Below are 23,340 nucleotides of genomic sequence, written 5' to 3'. Positions count from 1 at the left end.
ATTGAACGTGGGCCATTTCAGGTAATCTATCAAGAGATGGCTTAACAGTGCCCAAGTTCCTTTAAACTCCTTGTTGACTGTGTTTTCTTCTGAAAAGCCACCGCTTTGCAGGCTGACCCTTATACCTGGTGTGTCCAGATTCAGTAACTTACTGAACACACAGTGATTTCAGTTTTCCACCAGAGGCAGCCTGATAATCAGAGAACTATCTTACACAGCGGGACCTATAAATTAGCTTGGTGGCCCATCAATCCACGCTCTGTCAAAAAGAAAAAAAAGAAGAAGAAAGAACTGTTAGCAAAATTAGACCCTTCCCCATTTGTACTCAACAAATAATCAGTACACTGAATCTGTGTTAGGATGTGAAATAAATATAGCCTTCTATTAAAATCCTTAGCATGTAGAAGGAAAAGAGAGCCCTCATCTGGGTTGAACGCATTTTATTGAACAATGAAGGTCTAACTCCCAATTTCATCTTCCCTGTCGTGAGCACTACCTATTTTTATATATAATAGGTATTCTTGTAGAAAATGTTTTTTCTTTTTCTTGTACATTGTAAGAACAAGGTGATCTAACAGATTTGAGGCTTCAGGTCACTTCTCAGAGACTCTGAAGTACAGATTCATTTGCAGAAGGTTTATGAGAGAATGTCCCTGTGGGGGTAGAAAACTGGATTATGCAGAGCAGGAAGTTGAGCTAGCAGGAAGTAATACCAAAACCTCAGCGTACCCCAGGAGGGGTTTGATGCTTGGATTGCCCATCTGAGGTGTCCACATTTGGGGTCTGGCCCTTGTACCCTTGCTCGGTCATTGTATGCTGGATGCTTAGGTTGACCTTTGCCAAGGTGACTCTCTTCATGTCCCAGGGAGAGCTTGGGCATTGAAGGAAGCTTAGCAGAGAGCATTCCCAACAGCTTAGGGAACAAACCTGTAAATCCTAAAGCAATTTGCTCACTCAGCACATCCAAGCGTTCACGCCATCACCTCTACATCAGCTGTTAACAATCCAGTGTAAGCATGCAGACAGATCCAGGAATTAAAAAAACAGAAACAAAAACAAACTAAGAAACAAAAACAGTTCGGGAAAAATCCAAGCGGTTAATTGTTGTCTTTCTTGCCAAAATAAATGTTGGTTGAACTCCTTGGACATGAAGGCCTCAATGTTAGATTCTTGATGATATCAGTTCTTGAGGCATACTTTGTGATGAGGGTGGCTTGACCCCTGCCCCCCCCATAGGTATATCACCAGTTTTGACTAGTGGTTTAACTAACATGCTGAGAGATTTTCAATAGCGACTTAGGAGCCTAAAGGGCCTATTAAGGTTCAGAGAATGGGCAGCCACAGATGCCATGCCTGGGATTTTGTTGTTTTTCAAAGAATATTCCAGAAAGAACCAGGCGGAGGGCTATAGGCCACAAAGGCTGGTTGTATGGTTAGGAAGTAGAGAGCCGGTCAGTGCTTTTGCGCTGTCATAAACTGGCGATAATAAGTCAAGAAATCCAGCTTATGACTATAAGAACAGGCTGTAGGAGTTAGAATAGTTGACATAAATTAGTTGAATCATAAGCAAGTGGTGCTTTAGAAGAAAAGGTCTATCACGGGAATCACAAATCTGCTCAAGGGAAAGACCTAGAGAATAAGAAGTTTGGAATGCTGTTGGGGCGATATGTTAATCTAAGGTTGGTCTTCGCCACCTCAGCATTGTTGGTGTTCTGGGCTGGATGATTCTTTGTTTGGGGGCTGTCCTGAGCATTGTGGGATGTTTAGCAACATCCCAAGACTCTACCCACTCGACGCCAGTAGGAACCTCTCCTTCAAATCATAACAGTCAAAAATGTCTAAGGACCCATGCCAAATTGCCCCGTCCTCACATTCTGTGCTGAGAACAGCTAGGCACGTTAGTGCTTGTGCTGTTAAGGTGAGCCTAGAGAGGAATTTTACTTGCATTCTAAAAACAAACTTTTCAAAAAGATCGTGTTTTTTTCGTGTTGCTGTTGTTCACTCGTGTCCCCCGTTCCTCTCATGAATGTGTTCCTCGCTTTATATTTATCATTTTCTAAGTCAAGATAGCTGTGTGTGCCATGGAAACAGTGTAATTGGAAAAGATGGAAATGGGGTGTAGAAAGAATGAAAAGTGTAATGGAAGGACTAGTTGGCTGTTGAGTGTAATCCTCAGGAGATTTTAAAAGTATTTCAGAGGTGGTTTATCACTGAAAATCTCTAAAGCTGTATTTTCAAAGGCGTCTGTAATGATCAAGTCTTTCTAGGACTATGTTGATAACAACCCCATCGTTTTATTCTTCATCTGAATTTTTAATAGAAGTTTTGAACATGATGCATATATTTGGAGTCCTTTCACATTTTCCAAATATATGAATTAAAGAAAATGCAATTCAGTGTTACGTGATTCTAAGCAGCTATAGATCATGTTGTGTGAGACACTCACACGACATAACGTTAGATTATATAAGGGACATTTCAGGTGATACGATCACTTTTTTTTTTTTTTTCTCTCAGGGACAGTTTCATCGTACTGTTTACATTTATAGAGCTATATGAGCTTTATTAAATAGGAACATTCCATTTCCTTTCACACACTTAGAAAATAAACACTGAGCCAGATTTATCTGTTACCACAGCTGTGTGTTTGTAAATGTCACAGCAAGACATGTTGTATTAGACTGGGATCTGTTACCATTCATGAAAGTCCATTGCATTTGTATAGTTAGGAGAAAGGGACAGAAAGCTAAAGGAAATTCACAATTAAATTCTCCTAGTACAAAGGCACCGGGGTGACTCAGCCAGTTAAGCATCTGACTGCAGCTCAGGTCATGATCTCGCACTCCATGAGTTCAAACCCCATATCAGGCTCTGTGCTGACAGCTCAGAGCTTCAGATTCTGTGTCTCCCTCACTCTCTGCCCCTCACCCACTCACACTCTGTCTCTCTCAAAAATGAATAAATGTTAAAAAAATTTTTAAATAAATAATTTCTTCTAGTATCAAAGCTGTAATAAAGAGAATCGATACTTTGCCTAGTTATGAAAGGTTGCTTTTAAATTCCTGAACTTTGTTGGTCTTGTGTCTGTGTTTGAAACTCCAGGTAGACTTTATTAAAGACTTTTTCTGTTAGCCAGTGGAGATATTAGGTGTCTTTGGAGTATGGATTGTATTCAGTTCTTTGCATATCTCCTCTGTCACCTATGAAATGACCACCATTTCTCTCAGTTGAAGACAGCGTTGCTGCGCATTTGCAAGTTACTCTATCACCAGAGAGAGGAACAAGGAGGTAGTGCTTTGAGAACAGAACATTAAAATGTTCACCAGCATAAGTTGTTTTCTTCGTGTGTGCTGAATCATACCTTTGATTTAGTTCCAAGGTTCGACTCTATATTTCCTTCCAACTGAATACCTTCAATCCCATATCTGATTGGTTAAGTCATTATCATTTTTTTTTAAATTTAAGTTTATTAACTTACTGTTTCTAAGAGATAGAACACAAATGGCAGGAGTGGTAGGGGCAGAGAGAGAGGGAAACATAGAATATGAAGCATTCCAGAGCCTGACCCGGGCCTGGAACTCAGGAACTGCGAGATCATGACCTCAGCTGAAGTTGGGGGCATAACCGACTGAGCCACTTAGGCACCCAAGTTAGTATCAATTTAAATGCTGTCTATTTCCTGGTGTCCTCAGAGATCATCAGCAAGTTGTAACTCTCCTTTGCTGTGTCTGGTAGGCTGAAACTCCTATGAACAAGATTGTGCCTTCCCTTTTGCTAATGGCTTCTATCCTCAGCTCCTGATAATCCAGGATTGACTACCCGCCCATTCCATGTCATTGTCTTTCTTATGGATATAAAAGACCTCAAGGGTGGCTCTCTCAGGAGTTGATACTTGTGTATGGAGAAAAATCTCCATGGGTGTTTTGAGTTTGTGCATGTCTTATGAGTGGAGACACTGCCTGCCTTTGTTCTCTAATATCTTTTTAGATACGTTTATGTAAGGTGCAGTTGTAGAAGATAGTTTCTAACTCGAGAGCAAAGGGTCATTTGTTTTCTATTGACTATAATAAAAATAATATCTTCCTCTGGGGCAAAGATTATACAGATAACTGTCCATTATAAAAAGTATGCATTCTAGGAGTGCCTGGGTAGCTCAGTTGGTTGAGTGTCCGACTCCTGATTTTAGCTCAGGTCATGATCACATGGTCTTGAGATCAAGCCCCACATCAGGTTCATGCTGAGCATGAAGCCTGTTTGGGATTCTCTCTCTCCTCTCTCTCTGCCCTTCCTCCAATCGTGCTCTTTTCTCTCTCTTTCTCTCTCTCTCTCTCTCTCTCTCTCTCTCTCTCTCTCTCTCCCCCTTCCCCCTCCTTAAAATAAATAAAATTAAAAAAAAAAAAAGTATGAATTTATAAGGTCAGGGATCTTCTCCTGTGATGTACCCTGTGGAGGAGGAAAAATAATAATCCTTCAACCCTTCGAGGTCCTTGGCTGAGACCCTCCCTGTTATTAAAAGCAAATTACAGGAGAAATGAAACAGTTTAATAACATGTATACCTCTTGTATACATGGGAAATACCCAGGAAAACCGAGTAATTCCCTGAAATAGTCCAAGCCACCACCTTAAATACCATCTCCAGCTATAGACAAAGTGTTGGGGGATGAAGGGAAGGCCAGTTAAGGGAGATTACCAGGAAAACCACAGTACAGGGTAAGGTTGCTAGGCAGATTTAAGTCATTGCCTTCTCCACTGATGAGAGTCCCTAGAGATTAAGAGGCATCCTTCCTGGTACAGAGAGGGAGACACCCTTACCAATGGAAATTTCCCTTAAAAATGTCAAAGTCTCTTACAAAAGGGTAACTTCTACTCAGTTTTGAGAGTTGCACCTATGTCTGCTGTCTCTCAAAAATAACCAACTTAAATAACATAAGGTATAGAGATGCTGAATCACTAATTGCGCACACAATGAAACTAGCATTGTGTGTCAACTATACTCAAAAGAAGTCTAAAGTAATAAGTGCTGAAGAGGCTTATTTTGGAGTAGTATCACATTCCCCCTTTAACCCCAGTGCTTTTGAAGGTGTTCCTTTTTTTTTTTTTTTTCATTCTGTTGGAAATAGGGCTTGAGGAACTAGTGCAAAGGCTGATTCTCTGGCTACTACTATTTCAGTGACGAGTAAACCATCTTGTGTCTCTGACCCAGGAATCTTGTGTTTCCTTTCAGTGTCCATGAAATTAGGGCAACATTACTTGTTACCTTGCAAGTTGGGTAATGTCTCCTAGACCTTTCAGTTTATGGCGTTCTGATCCCTGGAAAATGTTTCTCCAAACTTCCTCAGCTGTCACTGGGCCTTGATTCCTTCTGAAACACTGTCCTCTTCTCTGTTCTAGATTCTTTAGGTCTTCTCTTAAAGATTGTCTTTTTTCTTGATGAGTCTGGCTAAAAGTTTTTAAATTTTGTTTATCTTTTCAGAGAACCAGTTATTTTCATTGATATTTACTACTTTTTTAAATCTTTATTTCATTCATTTCTGCTCTGATCTTATCTTCTTCCTACTAACTTTATGCTTTGTTTCTTCATCTTTTTCTAGTTTCCTTAGTTGTGGGGTTAGATTGTTTGAGGTTTTTGTTGATTCTTGAGTGAGGCCTGTGTAGAACTACTTTTGTGGCATCCCAAAGATTGTGATCTGATGTTATTTCCCCTTTCATTTGTCTGAAGGTATTGTATGATTTTTCTCTTTCATTTCTGTATTAACACATTTGTTTTAGTAGCATGTTGCTTAGCCTACATGTATTTCTGTTTTGTCCAGTTTGCTTTTTGTAATTAATACTAGTTTCATATCATAGGAAAGATGCTTGATATAATTTCAGTCTTCTTAGAGTTATTGAGAATTGTTTTGTGGCCCAACATGTGATCTATTCTGGAGAATGTTCCGTTTGAATCTGAGAGAAGGTGTATTTGACTGTTCTTGGATTTAATATTCTGTCTGTATCTGTTAAGTCTAGCCCTAGCAGGCCAGGTAGAACCTCCTGGATCCTGCTCCTGTCTGTGCTGTCAAGGTGGAGGGCAGATGTAAATAGTGTGTTTGCCAGCACCTTTGATTCTGGAAAGTTTCTGCAGTTCTGTTGTTATTTGGCAGCTGCTCTAGGGTTACTGAGTAGATTTCCTTACCTTAACTCTAGTTGCCTTTAAACTGTTCTGCCGTGCCCAAAGGCAGGTGAATCTGTATGTGGGCACCTCAGTGATGGCAGTCGCTCCCTACTGCAGGTAGGGGGTGGGGGTTCCAATCATTCCCTTGGCTCCATGTCTCCTACCCCTCCCTGTCTCTGTGGTGTCTCCATCCTTTGTTGTGCAGAAGCTGTTGAGTCAGCTGGTTTTTCAAGAGGAATTCCTTTCTTTGTAGTGGATATTTTGTGTGTCTGAGGAAGGAAGTGAATGCAGGATCTTCCTATGCTGCTATCTTGGACCCTGAAAGTGCTATAGGTCCTATTTGTTTCTTAAATACTTTAATGACATTCTGATTATATAAGTTCATAAAATTCACTTTGTTTCTCAGAGTACCAAATTGATTGCTTTAGTATCATTTTTAAAACATCTTTCTTTCTTTATTTTGATGGGAGGAAGGGAAGAGAGAGAAGAAGAGAAAGACTTCTAACCAGGCTCTGTGCTCTCATCACAGAGTCCAATGTGGGGCTCAATCCCACGATTGTGAGATCATGACCTGGGCCGAAATCAAGAGCCGGACTCTTAACTGACTGAACCACCCAGGCTCCATGCCTTACTATCTTTTAAAATTAAATGTTGCCATGGCTTAAATCGCCTCTTGAATTTTGTTTCTGACTTCATACCTACAAGATTCTTCTCAGATGCTTTCTTTGCTATCACTGTCATTATCAGAATCATCTAATATAATAATAATAGCCAATATATTTAACTTCTTTTTACCTATTGGGGATGGTTCTAAACAAAGAACTTACTCTAAATTGTTTAATTCTCATAACTCTATGAGATTGAGCCATTATTATCGACCTTTGATTGTGGATAAACAGGCACAAAGAGTACATTATCCAAGGTTATACAGCTAGATATAACATGGATTTGAGCACAGGAAATATGACTCCAGAGCCTCTAGTCTTAACTACGATGCTATGCTGGCTTTGAAGTCATATAAAAATTGATCAAATAAAATCATAAAAATTGATCAAATAGATGCTCAATTTCTAAGCATTAAAATAATATATACTGTTAGGGAGGAAGAATTTTTCCTCTACCCTTCTAGATCCCTCACCTGGTAAAGTGGTATAAGACAGATTAACAAGAGGACAACAAACTTAATTATGCATGTCCTGGAACCCCCTAAGAATCTGAGATCCCACAGGCCATCAGGCACTGAGGCTTACATGCCATCCTGAGCTAAGGAGAAAGGGGTAGATGCCTGAGACTACAAAGGGGAGGGATACAAGTTAAAGGAAGATGCGAAGAACAATTATTTGGTAAACAAATGTTGGCCATGCCATGCACAGAGAATAGGACACAGGGAAGAATTTTGTCTCCAGGCTCCACTGAGCTGAGCTTTGTCCCAGACACCGTTCCCCATACATAGTCCATACTCGTTATAGATATCTTTGGTAGCCATTCTCTTCCTGGACCATGGCCTCTGTCTCAATTCTTTCAGGTAGTTAAGGGGCATACAAGCTCTCCCTGAGTCCTTTGGACCTCGCTTGACTTTAGTTCAGAGTGATCCATATGCCAGGGTGGCACGTTGTGGGAAGGCTCATTCTGAAACCTTTGAATATGGAGGAAAATAAAACCTGAAACTCTCCCTTGGCTTCTCAATCCCATTTTCCTCTATAGTGGCAAGTAATGTTTACACTTGAATCTTTATCTGTAAATTTTAATTTCTCATAGAAGCATACACTTGTATTTAGCATAGGTGTTTCCTTCAGTAAATTAGAATGTGGCATAATGATGTTCTACGGTTTACAATATAAAATAGATCTTGTCCATGAGCTTCAATATGTCTAATGTTTTTAAATATTTCAGAGTATTCCAAATGTCAGTAAACCATAACTTATTAACTATTTATCTCTGGATAGACATTCTGCTGAAACGTAAAGGCACACATAAAATAATTATAGTATTTATTTATTTATCTTTATATTATATTTTTGTAATGGGCCTCTGGCTAGACTCTGGGTTTTGTTGGGGTCAAGGCTAGTTTGTTCTTAAGTTAAAGTCATTCTGATGCTTGACACTTGCCCCATCCGGCCTTCTTGTCCATTGAAGCCCTACTTCTAAAGGTCAGTATGCCCTCTATTTGACATCCCGACAAACAATTTCGAGTAGGCTCTAAGGGCATATTGTCAATATTTAGTGTGGCAAGAAATGCCACTCATTTTGTCTTTGCACTTTGGTGGCTGGAATTTTCCTGTGGAACATAGCTGCCTCTAGATCATGATGAACTTTTTCTTCTATTATTCATATATCTAATGTCTATTTAAAAATATTCAAGTCAGTGAAACTTTCTCACTTAGGGATCCATAAATGATGCTGCAATGTACTTTCCATTTTTAACAGGAAGTCCTTAATGCAAATGTGTGAATCTCCCTGGATGCATTGATGTGACTTTGAATTATACAAGTTTTTATGTTTAACCAAAGGAAATTGTAGAGGTGTACTATATTGTGCTTTCATGTACTCCTTTTGTTGTTGTTGTTGTTGTTGTTGTTGTTGTTGTTGTTGTCAGAGACGTACCTGGCACACTATAACAAGAAAAATGACAGGTCCATGGATTTGGCAAACTTAGACTGCTCTAGCTTTTTCCTAATTTCTTATATACCAAGACTGGAGAGATTGTACTGGTCGCTCTCAGGACTCTCAGCCTTGTGTGATCAGTGCCAACAAGTATCCTAAAAATACACACTTATGAGGCCCATTCATTAACTGTACTTAAGAGAGAGTCAATTTTATGTACTTGCGAAATTGCCTTTGTCAGAAACTCTTTTGTGTAAGACTATTTGTTCTGCTTCAAAGTTTAGCCTTGCAAGGAATTTGTCTGAATAGTGTCACTTGACCATTTGGGTCCTTCATTTCCAAAGAGTTAGCCTCTTGGATATCGGGTAGACACTGACTATTTCCTTTCTGATTGACCTTGAGCAGGGGAATTTAACCTCGACATTGTTTTTTCTTTGTCTGACCCACCTGTCGTTCTATCTCAGCTTTATGCCAACTGGTTTTTTAAGGGAGATTTAATTCATGCTTGTCAAAGCCTTTTAATATCCTTAGCTGAAGGTGTTCTAATAAATAGAACAATGTTAACATAATAATTTGAATGAGAATAAAGAGATAGGAAAAATGAATTCAGAGAACCTCTAGCTAGCTCATTTTAAAATGAAAATATTAGATCAGAGATGAAGATCCCATATAAGCATGTCATTTGCATATAGAGTTATCCGGATTTGATAGTGGGGCTTAACATAGCAAAGCCTGACAATCTTATCCGTAGACTTTCCATATTTAAGAAAAGCCATAATACCGAGTTCTCTTTTTTCCTGTGGCAGTGAAACAGATGATTTAAATGAATCCTGCAATTCGCCCTTTGTGCTAATTTCAGAAATAGATAGCATGTCTTAAGCATTTCATTCAAACAGCATTTTTCTTGAAGCTGATGGCAGAGGGCTGGGAGGGAGGTCTGTCTCAAAACAAAATTGAACATTCCCTCAATATTTGCACTTACCATTCCAATAATAATAGGAAATCAAGTTTCCATAATGATACCAGCTTCTCCAGCTGGAATCAAGAGGAGAATTTTCTCCACTGCATTAAAGATCATCACAAGCCAAAAAAAAAAAAAAAAAAAAAAAAAAGGCAAAATAGGAATATACAGGCACTAAGACCTTATGTTTAAAAAGCCTTGCACAAAAATTTTTATGATGCTTTCTTATCTGAATATACAAAATATTATCTGAATATTCAAAACAATTAAGATTATATTTCGTACTATCTTCCAATGTGATACTGCCTTTGTCAGTTTATTATTTGATTGTAAAGGTATATAGTAAAATACTATTTTGAAACCATAGCTGGTCAAGTAATGAAAAATATACTTGTAGACTTTTCGTAATGGATTTTGGAATCTTTTTTGATCACAAGGGCTCACTATATACAGTGTAATTATCAGTATTGTTTTAGAGATAACTTAATCTAATGGTACCACATGATAGTTCAACCATGCTTGGTTTTATTAGCAACTCTGTGTGATTATAAAATGAAAATAACCGTGGCTCTGCTTCTACATCAATGAAATGACCATTGCAAAATTTTCTGTGTTGTGTGTGTGTGCGTGCGCGTGTGTGTGTTTTGGGGGTTTGCACTCCAGTGTAGATGCTGATCAAGGGAAAGTGATTATCTTGAACTTTTGTTGTTGATATTTGTTTCCAATCTGCTAGCCTTGTGCCAATTTTCCCCCCTTAATAAACAACCAGCATAAGTCATTTATCAGACAAACATGGCTGTGGAAGTTTTGGGGCACTATCTTGTTCCCTCCTGCAGGATTTTTCAGGCTCTCCAGAGAAAGCATACACGGTATCTTTGTCCTTCTCCTACAGTATTCTTGGCATCTAGTGAGAGTGCCAAACCTCAGGTTTCTGGATTCTCATAATTTTCCTACCTCCTACCAGAAATTTCCACTTTGCCAAATTTCCACTTTCCTGAGTCTTTTTGGGTAAAGCACTTCAGCTGCTCATCTTCTCTGCCTCTGTGTTCTAAAATGGGCTCGGTGTTTTTCTACACACAAGCACAGGGTCCATAGAATGGTTTTGTTTGCTTTTCTTATTCCATGAACAAGATACAGAGGCCCAACAAATGGGAATTTAATTCTCTATCTTCAGTAAGAAGAAACAATTGGCAGCATTAAAACAGCAATCAGTAGACACCCAAAAATAGACTAATGAACACATGTCTCTTCGAGCTTCTAAACATCTAATTTTGATGTGTTATTACCTCTACCCATTTACAGAGAAAATAGATGGTTTTTAAATTGGTTCACATGAACCATCTAAAGGGTCCTCACCCTATTCTATTTATTATCCATGTACCCCAGGATCCTAATGCTGCTGTGGGATCCCAGAAGTCTGTCCTACCAGTGGTAGAGGTTAAGTATGGATGTGGAAGAAGGTCAAACCCAAGCCAGATTTCACATGCGTGGTGTGTACGGGCAGGGGTGGGGTGCTCTTTTAAGAACACACAAACACAGCCTATGTCAGGATGATGTGAGATGTCATCTATATATCTGTCACAGAAAGATAATCCCTGCTAAAAGAGCAGCCAAGAGCAGAGAGGGTGTTCAAAACAGTCCTGGTATGTCACACAGGAAAGCTCTTTCTCCCCTATTGCTCCCAACCTCAACACCAGGTGGAAGAAAACCTTTCCCTTCTCTCTCTCTTTTTTAGGCCCTTGAGGACCTACCCATTCAGTCTTTACTTGGGAGTGGATGGGATGGAGGAAGGTTGGTGGAGAAAGAAAGAGATAAGGGAAAGTTTTCTTTTCAAAAAAAAAAAAGTATTGTTTACTTCAAAGCAAGATTATAACATTAAGATGCACGGAACTGAGTCCTAGTAATAATAGAATGAAATTATGAATGGTCACAAAATGAGACCATTTTGGGCATGGAAAGCCCAAAATTTACTTAACAAGGTCACTACTTTGTAAGGAAAAGGGCTTCATATGGCGGATTAAGGACCGATTTTTGAAAAACTTAAAACAGCTATCGATTTTCATTCAACGGTGGAATTTCATGAATACACTTGGCTCTATAAGCAAAGAAGGTGATTGAGAGAGGGAAGACTGAACATAAATACATCGATCATTATTTTTTTCTCTTTATCCCTAACAGAGCTATAAAATCATGAGTTCAGACAACTGAGAATCTTGGTGCAGGTTTAACTGTCTTGATGTAGTTTTTATTTCTACTATCCTATCACATTTCTTGATGTTTCTTTTATCTTGACCTTGAGAAACCTTTCTTCATTCTCTAGATCTCTAGGGAATCTGATTTATTTATTTATTTATTTATTTATTTTTTATTTTTTATTTTTTTTCATTTTAGATCTGGTTCCATTGAACCCAGCTTTAGATTTCTTTAATTAGTGCTGCTCTTAACCAGCCATGAACATTGTAAACTCACGAGAATCGTGTTCTTTATGTTTGTGCCCCCAGATAACGAGTGACATTAGGAGTGAATTGACAGATCTTTCCCCAATGAGTACAGTGGCAATGGGAAGAGTCCTGCAGAAGTTCAGTCACTTGGATTAAGGAAGACAGGGGTCAAGGATTGTGCTCAGGGCAACCACCTTAGGAAGTCAAAAGTGAAGGCAGATTCAAGTAATGGTGACCCATAGGATACAAAGAATGCCAGAGAAAAACGCCTGGAGCCTCTGTTATCTGTGCTCAGATGAAGAATTTACAGAGTCAAACTCTAGCTGTCAGAGCCTCAGGAGTAAGCTTGATCTGAAATGCAGAGATGTCATAAGGTTCTTCCAAGCATTGGTACTAGACAAAGAATGGTCTTAGGTTAAATGGTGTAATCATTAACATAGCTGTGCTGGTTGATAAACAAGAATGACCTTAGTTGGAAAACGTACGTTGCAGTTGGGAATTGAGAGAGTTAAGTGCAAGCATTATGTACAGAGCTATTTTAGTGAAACCATTTAATCTGTAAGGAAGAGCAATTTAGGTTTCAGAGAAGAATTGTGATCTTCTCGAGATATATCCTTTATATCTTTACATAAAACTTATTATATAGGTCTTTGTGGTGGGGACTTTCTAGCTATTGAAATCCATTGCTCTTCTCTCTTGGCTCCTGACTGTGAAGGGTAGAATCAATCATAATTTTATGTAGAGAAATGCCTTTTTAGCATTTATGGGGAGGTCCATGTGTGACTCCCAAACAGGCTCATCAAAAGGTAAAGCAGTGCAAAGATACTCTTTAAAACGTTCTCCCCACCAAGATGGCTCCATTATCTGACACACTACACATTCAAGGGACTTTCCCTGGCTATGTCTCTTCATTGCTTTAGTAAGTAATGGCAGTAACCCAGGACTAATTTCTGAGAGTTATCTTTCTTGCACAGGGAGAACTTTTCATATTAAAGAACAATATTTTTAAAGAAAGATCTAATATCTTTAGGAATTCTAAAAAGAGAAATTGCCATTGGTGAGGATGTGGTTAGAAAAGGGGTGTGTTCGTTCCTTCGTTGTCCCAAACCCAACTAATAATAACAGTTGTCTCACACCAAGACATAATTAGCTGAAATGGTTTAACAGGTCAGTTTTTCAATAGCCTTCATCCATTAAAGTTATTTTGGTCTCCGGATGTGTACATAGGTCCACAAGAGGTTATCCTAAAATAACCTTAAAAAGATCACAATGTTTGAGCAGTTGAATTCAATAAACTTTGAATTGAACAAGGAAAAAGTCCAAAAAAATACATGAATGTGAATTTTAGACTGATTTAGGTAGCCTGACATTAGAAAAACTACCAGCTTTACAGCCATTGAAGAGCTTCATCCATAGCTGAGCGGGGTCGCTTGTTTGAGGGAAGGAGTGGGAGTAAATGGGAGAGAGGTATGCAAAATATGAAAAACTTTCCTGTCTCTTAGGCATTTTTATGATCCAGGCCATTCTTCGACAGTGATAGCTGGATTCTGCTCATTACATTGGATGAAGCTAAACACCTTTCTTTGGGGTACGATGAAATCTCAATTTCTGGACTCTAATATAAGAATCAAATTTGTCCTCACTCTCAAGGTCTACTTCCAGGCCACCTTGCACACTCAGGCATTTACCCTGAAATAATCCTGGTGCGAGTGTTTTCTGCTCTCAGTGTTTAGACTGGATTTGGCTTACTTCCACTTACTCTAAGTGTTGAACAGACTTGTGATTGCCTTCAATCAGAATAAATAAGGAGATTACTGTGGCACAACAAATAAATTATGGGCTAAGTCTTGTCATAATAATAGTTTTCATTTTTGTAACAGATTGGCTTGGGAGATCTTGAAGAATTTGCAAATATGGTTTCCTCTGTTTTGCTGATAGGAAAACAGTCTCTGGCTCTAGTTTAGGATTACAAATCTCAGGGACTCCAGCCTAAAACAGAGAACACACATTTTAGAAATTTGGACTCGGTTCATTAGAGCAGGATAATAAAAACATGACCAGGATCTGCATCCTTCTGCCATTTGGAGGAGGTGGATTTGCTGATTCTGCTAAAGAAATACTTGGCAAAGAATTTATTGTTTCCTGCTTTGAGACTTCGAAAGGATTTAGAAAACGCAGGATGTGAATCCTAAAAAAAATAATAGCAGGGGGTCATATGCTAACCGCCATCTCTAAGGATTATCTGGAAACAAATTTCCCATTTTGGACAGACACTTTTATTTAGGAAGTACAATCTATAAATAGGCTCTGCTTGGTTAAATATTCTCATACAATTAATTGAGTAATGTAATTGGCTGGCTTTAATAGGCATCAGCTCTATGGGCAGCATTGCTAAAGTTAACAGTCACGCTGGAGTTGGGACCAAGAGGCTGCAAATGAAGCCAGATGTACACACAGAGGGGCTGTAGACCCATCAGGGTTTCCTGGAGGAAATATTCATTAGACTGTGCATCTGGTAGAGTTCTTCAGAAATCACCTCCTAAGTGATCCTTTGGTATATCTGGTTTAAAACAGTCCTTCCCCCCCCCCCACCGCCCCACCTCAACCTCCACCCATTTGAAAAGCAAACAAACGTATGATTGTCTTAAATTAATATATTATCACTAAACATATTGCTCAGACGAAATGAAAGCTTCCAAAAGTTAGTGATGGAAAGTAATGGAAACTTCCTTCTCCCTTATTGTTACAATAATATATAGATGATGGTGGATTAAAGATGATTGTATTTCTTCGATACTCTTTTTCATTAATACTTAACATATTTCTTTAACCTCAATGGCACGGCCATTTTCTTGTCTATCTCCGCTCTCTGCGACTTTTCCTTCTTAAGCCCCTCTTTCTTTACATCAGAGTTTTTTCTCTTCTTAGATGATCCCCTTCATATCCATCGCAGAACTTGCTCTTGGGCCAGACCTCTCTGTTGAGGTCCATACGTTTATGTCTAACCATCTATTGGCTATCTCCACCTTTCCCGTATTGAAACTGTCATTTTCCTCTTGTCCACATGTGACCAGCCTGTCTCTCACTTGATGTTTCATTCTCAGTGAGTGACCACATCCCCAAATATCCAAGAAAAACCAACATTCCAGCTCGGTTCTTCTCTCTCTTTGTCACATCTTCCAAGTTCAATCAGCCACCAGAGGTGGCTTTTGTGACTTCATGAAACTCACCCCCATCTGTCCACTTCTTTCTGATTGTTCTCCTCCAACCTTAGGGCAGGCAATCATCCCCTGACCACTCCTCCGCTGTCCCCTCTGCCTCCCATATTGACCAATCCATTTTCAACATACCAGTTGAGATAATCTTTATAAAACGCAAACCTGAACATGCCATTCCCCTTTATAAAAAAGTCTTCAATGACACCTCTGCCCCTTAGACATCGGGTCTTTTATTTACATTTTCTGCTTCTCTGAGCTCTTCTCCCCCTGCCCACCTTTCAGTGGCTATGAACTTCCTATAGGAGCCATTCAAATTTCTTTTCTAAACTATCATGGGAAATACTGCTCACTCTTAAAGTTCCTATGATAAATGGCAGAGGGCTTAATCACCTTTCTTCACCCACTCCTTTTCTGTAACATACTGGGCCAACCTCAACCTGTCCCACATTTAAAATGAGCTCAAAATCATTTGAACTTGGGCAAAACATCTCTTAAGAGTGCTGCTTGGTAACTTTACGGTGCCATTTATTTTGACTAAATACCTCTTTTGAACCTACAACCTTCTGTTATTCTCTATGAGACAGCTCCTGACTATTTTTTTGTTGAATAATAGTGGCATGTGTCGCATTAAATTTTCCTTTGCCTTGTGTCTCTTTCTGAACTAAACCCAGTCTGTTCCTGGAGTTTGCCTGTCTGTTGACATACTAGGATATACTGGGCCTCTATGATGATCTGAATCCATTCTTCTTGTCTTCATTAACATGAGGTAGGAATGGGAGGATTCTTATTTTCAGTAAGAATTACCAAGTACTAACTATTTGGGGGGGGTGACATCTGATCTTTAAAAGACAAATCTGTATGTTTATTTTTTCTCAGATTGGTATAGTTCCAGTTCGGAATGTGAGGTGGCAAGCTAAAATAAATCTGTAAGACTGATTTTTTGTTTACTCTTAAAACTCAGGGTCTTAAATCAATGTTTTTAAACAATCCTAGTTATACTCCAGTGCAATAGCAAAGCCCAAGGAAAAGCTCAAAACAACTCAGCTTACACTTATTGATTTACAAATTGAGGAGCTGATCTTATAAACAATGCACAGAGCAATAGTCTGACTCAGATATCTCTAGGCTTTAACTCTGGCTTTTAATAGCTACATATATTAATATGTTGCTAGTTGGAAAGGTTAAAAAGAAAGAGTTTTAGAAGTTATGCCTTCTTACTATTGAAAGTAGAAAATTTTAAAAAGGAGAAAATTAAAATTTTACATATTCCTTATATATTAAGAATAAGGTCTGTTAACTTTCTATAGCGCCTTCCTTTAATATTTACTGTTTTAGTATTTATGTATTTAGTATGATACATATTTTTTTGCTACGTAATATATACTCCGTTAGCATAACAAATAGTTGAATGAATGGAGAAATGTATATAAATGAAAGTAATTATACTTCCACATGTCTTGAAGTAAATATGATATTAACATAAAGTAAATATGATATTAACAAAAGCATACTATTATATAAATCATCATCTCCGTGGATGCAACAATTTCCCTCTTATTAAGCATCCACATAATTTCTTATTGTAAATAAATGCAAATATGATAGACCTTGGGTATATATCTTGCCTGCATTTTTTTTAAAATGACCGTTTCCTTAGGGTAATACATATTTTTTTAAAAATATGCTTGATAAATACTACCAAACTGCTTTTCAGAAAAATGGTGTTTAATTCATGTGTTCGGTAAAACTGGCTGAGAGTATCTGTTGCATAGTGCCTTGGTTGCACTACACATCTTTGTTTCAAAACATAACTTTTATGGTAAACTCATTTTATATTATTGGAATTTAAATTTCTTTTTATTTTATTTCTGTATTTTTTAGTAGTATGGCTAACAGTTTTCACTTACCATCTCTTGCACTTTTGTGGGTTTTCTCTGTGAATCTATTAACAAGGTATTTTTTCCCTAACATTTAGTGAACACCAAGCACCATTCTGAGGGTTTTACTTTTATTGATTTGCTTGATCCTCATAAGACCCCTATAAACAATAGGATACTCCTATAATCCCCTATTTTATAGAAATGAAATACATAGCTGGGATGATTTCTGATGTTGTCAAATCATTTTTTTTCTTATTAATTTTTATAAACTCTTTACATATTAAAACTGTTAGCCAGGTAGACAAAAGTGTAGCAGATAGTCCCATATTATACAAATTCCTTTTCTCAGGTTTATCAATAAATTTTATTTTGTGAAGTTCAATGATTGTACTATTAAACTCATCAAAACCTTAAGTTCATAGGGTTATTATTTATATATTATCCCTGTCTTTTGTGTTTTTGTTTGTTTATTTGCCTCTTTTGTTCATTTATACCTCCTGTTGATTTGGAAATAATGTGTTATGTGAAATGAGAATGTCCCTTACTTTACCTTCCATAATCGATAAAGTTTCCACTGATTTGTAGTACTCGCTGAAGTATCCTGAGTACATGTACCTGAGTATGCATGTATATGTACATATACCCAAGTCTATTTTGAATCATTACTTAACATTTTTTGTCACATGATATTTATTTCTAAATCATATTGTTTTCCTTATTGTGGTTTGGAAATCATTTTATTACATGAGATGACAAATAATCCCTTGTTATATTTCCTTGGAAATGTTTTGGTCTGCTTCACTTACCAGAAAACAAAAACAAGTCCTGTTGGATTTGAATAAAATGAAACACACATATTACAATAAAATAGAATGTATTTTTGTTTTACTTTATCTTCATGTAATTTGTGATTAAATGTTACAGTATGAAATTAGTTTTCAGGAATGAAAAGGAAATATAAACATATCAGTAAGGATAAAATAGGTTCTACTGTTGATGTCTTCACTGTTAGCTTTCATCCAGAACTAGATGATTTGAGGGGACTGACATTAGTGATTTGAAAGTACTGGAGGAACACCCAGGCAGTGCTGAGCTTCTTGGTCAGTGCTTACCAATTCTGCATGTAGATACTCTGGGAGGGCAAAGGAACATCCTGTTTCCTGTCAACTGACAGGTTTTCTTTCTTCTCAGTCCATACAATATGGCTGAACTAGTGGTTAAGTTTGCCAGCCCCACGAGGTTCTCTAAATTTTCATCTTTTTCGTTGTCTTCTTAGGTTTTAAGTAACCAAGTAGAGTCTCTGTTTGAAAATGAATGTCTTCTTTGCTTCTCTTAGGATAATGACAGATTTTAAAGCAGTACTCAGAACCAAGTCTCACTAAACTCTGCAGGTATTTCCATTTAGGGGAAACGTACACACCATTGCAAAGTAAAAAGTTCATCTTGTATGCTTCTACCCCTTATTTTTTTTCTTCTTAATTCGAGAGTGGGTAGGGGCGAGAGAGAATCTTAAGCAGGCACCACGCTCAGCATAGAGCCCAAATGGACCTAGATCCCATGACCCTGGGATCATGACCTAAGCTGAAATTAAGAGTCAGACACTCAACTGACTGAGCCACCCAGGTGTCCCTTTTCTACATCTTTTTAATTATATCTGTAAAAGTGGATATAAAATATTTCCCTAAAGTGAGTCTGGACAAGACACTTAGTCTCCACGTTCATTCTCAGGAAAAGAGTAAAGGAGCAGTCAGAAGATGATGTTTTTTCCTCAGTGGTTTGTAAACATGCAATGGTATATGGGCAAAGTGTATTTCACAAAATTTCACTGAGCCTCCTAGATGAATTTATTTCTCTATCATCTCCATCTTCAATTTAGTAAGAAAATCCATTTTTTTCTCTCCTATATCCCCACCATTATATAGTTTCCAGATATATTCTGCTTTCTTACATAATAGCATCAACTTATATCTAATGTTTGACATGTTTATTCTGTTTCAAACTTCTATAGCTGGTGATACTTATAAGTAATTTTGAAATAAAATGGTAATATAGGATCTTTGTCTTTTATTTACCTCATATATTCTTTAATTAGTTGGAGCTTTTCCGTGCTTCCATGATGACTTAGATGAGCTAAGTCAACATTTATATTATGGGTGACATCTAAGGGTATGTGAGGATGCATATGAAAGTTTCATACGGCAAATATGATGTTGATAAAGGTAGTATTTCTGAAAATTTCAATTGGTGGATTTTATGGAAGGTTTTTTTTTTTTTCAGATACCGTGCTTTAGCTATTGTCTAAATAATTCAGTTTTTAAAATGTCTTCCAAAGTTATGTAATAGGATTTACGTATTTGATTAGTGTCTATCAGAAAGTTGTTCTGAATTGTACGGGTACTGTAATTGCTCCAAGAGTATGTCTCAGTGACAGTGTTTAAATGTTATAGCTCAGTCAGGATAGATTATGATGCTATGTAATGGATTTTGGTTTTATTTTCATTTTTTAAACGTTTATTTATTTATTTTGAGAGAGAGAGAGAGAGAGAGAGAGAGAGAGAGAGACAGACATTGACATTGCAAGTGAGGGTGGGGCAGAGAGAGGGAGAGAGAATCCCAAGTAGGCTGTGCACAGTCATCACAGAGCCTGATGGGAGCTCAGTCTCCTGAACCCTGAGATCATGACCTGAGCCAAAATTGAGAGTGGAACACTTAACCCACTGAGCCACCCAGGCATCCCCTGTGCACTGTCTTTTATGCAAAAATGTTTCATTTATTGTTTGTCTGACCTTTGCTAGGTATCACACCAGATTTTTCATCTCTCTCTCTCTCTCTCTCTCTCTCTCTCTCTCTCTCTCTCTCTTTCACACACACACACACACACACACACACACACTTTACATCACTTTTCTCTACTTCATTTTTCATAGACATGATCATGTGAAACATAGATGTGATTAGAGATATAAAAACTAAAACTTGGAAGGTTATCACTACTTGAAGGTCATACAGGTCATAAGTGGTAGAGCCCGCATTAGACAATACACATATTTGAATCTTTTCTTATGCTTAATCGAATATGTAAATAAAATCCCTGTAAATAGACTCCCTGAATAGTTTGATTAGTACATATGTGTCACTAAATCATCTTCTAAGGAATTGGGTTAAAATTACATGAAGCCAGGAGACATTTCCACATGTATTTTTACCTATTTGACCTAGTTTTCTACATGTATTTTTGCCTACTGTATCTAATAGGACTTTATTTGTTTGTTTGTTTATTTATTTATTTTTCATTTTCTAATATATCTAATAAAACATAGACATCTTGAATGCAATGGGAGTTCTACATGTTAACTTTGATCAATGTCGCTGAAATACCCTCCAGTTTACAGCCCTGCTTCATTCTCTCCCGGTGATAAAGACTAAATTTCCAGAATGCAGCAGAGCAGCCATCTTTTTGGCATTGGCCATATGGTGTGGTTGTTGCAGAACTAGGTTGTTCTGGCCTGAATCTATGAGTGAAAGAAGATCTTTGGTCGCAACACTTTTGGGAGAGAATCTAAACTCATGCAGTCTGTATCTTCGAGATGGGTTGTGTTTTTAATACAATTAACCTAACCCAATAGAAATTAAACACTTGTGGTGAGTTATGACTAATTATTTGAGGTGTCACCAGTTATAAAGTTAAGGAATACATACTTGGAAAGGTTTACTAGGTTTTTTTTTTTAATTTTACAAATGGCAGTCGAATCTAGGATGGTCTGATATATTCTAACTTTCATTTGATAAACTGCCTTGAATGACAGAGAAGGTATAGGTGCAATGCAAAAAATATACCTACTGTGAATATACATATTGTGTGTGGTTGTATGTATATGTACATGTGGGTGTTTGGCAGTGGTGATGAAAGTTACAGGTAGCTAAACTGCTTGTACTCTTTGGCATTACAGATACTGACTTCGGGTTGGTTAAGTCACAAATACATGTTCACAATTTAAAGTTAGCCACAAAAATGATATAAAACATAACTTTTAAACCAGTAGAGGGGAAAAAGCTAATAAAGAAAGTTCGATCAATACAAGAGAGTACAGGAAATTAGAAAAGAGAATCAAAGAACAAGCAGAGTAAGAAGGAAGCACACAAAAGTTGGTAGAAATAAATCCAAATATATTAGTAATCACCATCATCCATCATGAGTGCTAGGATAGAGGGCAAGTCGAAAATTGCTGATATAGATGATACTGTGCAACCAAGGATCTTGGTAGAAATCCTGAAATATTGGAAACACACAAAAGCATTCTGATCACAGCATAATGGCTAATCTAGTGTTTGACCTGAGATAACTCTGGGTAAAATTTCACATATGTTGAGCATCAGTAAGATTTCCATATTACCTATGCTAAAATGACTTGCACCTCAATTTAATGAGTTTTTCCAAATCATTTCCTCTCGCAGTACCCTGTTATTTTCCTACTATCATTTGTAACTGTATAGCACAATTTTCTATATTAGTTTAATAGCTGTCTTTGTAAGCAGTCAGTATTCCTGCCAAAGCAGAGACTACTTCTCTTTTGTTCTGTAGAATTTTCCCAATGGCTGGCATTAGTAGAACATTGATACATATCGAATGAGTAAATAAATGCCATTGAGATAATTTTTGCCCTACAAGATAAAAAAGAGCAAGCCATCCAGATACGTTGTCATAGTAACATGCCTGAAGAATGCCATTATAAGAGCTATATGGCCCTTTGTAACTGAAGTACGTATGTTCTGCAACTATATCTGGACAATTATAATCAGAGATTTTTAGCAGAATTATACTCATTCTGGTTTTTCAAGTATCATGTGGCGCATTTAACAATTGTATTAATTAATTCATTTTAAATTTATTATAAAGAATAATTGATCTACAGTGTTATATTAGTTTCGGGTGTACTGATCTGAAAATTCTATACATTACTTAGTGCTCACCACAGTAAGTCATCATTTGTCATCATACAGTGTTATTACAATATTATTAACTGTATTTCCTACGCTGCAGTTTGCATCTCTCCAACTTACTTGTTTTGTAACTGGAAGTCTTCATCCCATTAATCTAATTTCCCATCCCCACAACCACCTCCCCAATGGTAAGCATCAGCTTACTGAATTTAGAGGACTGTTTTTATTTGGTTTGTTTCTTAGATTCCACCTGTAAGTGAAACAATATAGTATTTGTCTTGGTCTCCTTTTACTTAGGATAATAAGCTCCAGGTCCATCTATATTGTTGCAAATGGCAAGATTTCATTGGCTAACTAATGTTCCATTCTTTCTTTCTTTCTTTCTTTCTTTCTTTCTTTCTTTCTTTCTATCTATCTATCTATCTATCTATCTATCTATCTAAATAAATAAATATCTCCAACATCTTCTTTATGCATTCATCTATAAATGGATGTTTCTATGTCTTGGCTATTGTAAATAATGTTGCAATAAACAGGGTGCATGTATTGTTTTTTTTTTTTTTTTTTTTTTAATCAGTGAGGTTTTTTTTTTTTTCCTCCTTTGGATAAATACCAGTAGTGGAATTGCTGGAGCATATGGTATTTCTATTTGTAATTTGAACAAAAATTTAATGTTTGTTTATTTTTGAGAGAGAGAGAGAGAGAGAGACAGAGAGAGACAGAGTATGAGCTGGGGAGGGACACAGAGGGAGACAGAATCTGAAGCAGGCTCCAGGCTCTGAGCTGTCAGCACAGAGCCTGATGTGGGCTCGAACCCACAAACTGTGAGATCCTGACCTGAGCTGAAGCCAGATGCTTAACTGACTGAGCCGCGCAGGCACCTCCTCTTTTTAATATTTGAGGCGCCACTATACTACTTGTCAGTGTGGTTGCACCAATGTACATTCCACCAACAGTGCACAAGGGGTCCCTTTTCTCCACATCATCAGCATCACTTGTTATTCCTTTTCTTTTTGTTACTTGCCGTGAGAACTGGTATAAGGTAACATCTTGTTGTGGTTTTGATTTGCATTTTCCCTGATGAGTGGAAATGAATATCTTTTTATGTATATGTTGAACATTTGAGTCTTTCAAAACCACATC

The 23,340-nt window shown here is 37.5% G+C and overlaps 2 long non-coding RNA genes across 4 annotated transcripts in view; one reads left to right on the top strand and one right to left on the bottom strand.

Moving 5' to 3' along the window:
• The window catches only part of LOC111560532, a 142,549-nt gene that overhangs the window by 30,448 nt on the left and 88,761 nt on the right, over positions 1-23,340 (top strand). The window lies entirely within an intron of this gene.
• The window catches only part of LOC109499886, a 38,328-nt gene that overhangs the window by 5,496 nt on the left and 9,492 nt on the right, over positions 1-23,340 (bottom strand). The window contains exon 3 of one of the 2 annotated variants that reach the window (XR_002742474.2): positions 20,956-21,526. The exons of the other annotated variant lie outside the window; for it this stretch is intronic. This is a non-coding gene — a long non-coding RNA (uncharacterized LOC109499886). Of the gene's footprint in view, positions 1-20,955; positions 21,527-23,340 lie in introns of those variants that run through there. 2 annotated transcript variants of the gene reach the window in all.

The sequence above is a fragment of the Felis catus genome, chromosome A1 (genome assembly GCF_018350175.1).
Source record: "Felis catus isolate Fca126 chromosome A1, F.catus_Fca126_mat1.0, whole genome shotgun sequence".
NCBI lineage: Eukaryota > Metazoa > Chordata > Mammalia > Carnivora > Felidae > Felis > Felis catus.
Note: the sequence above shows the minus strand (reverse complement) of the source record. Positions and strands in the feature narration are given on the sequence as shown.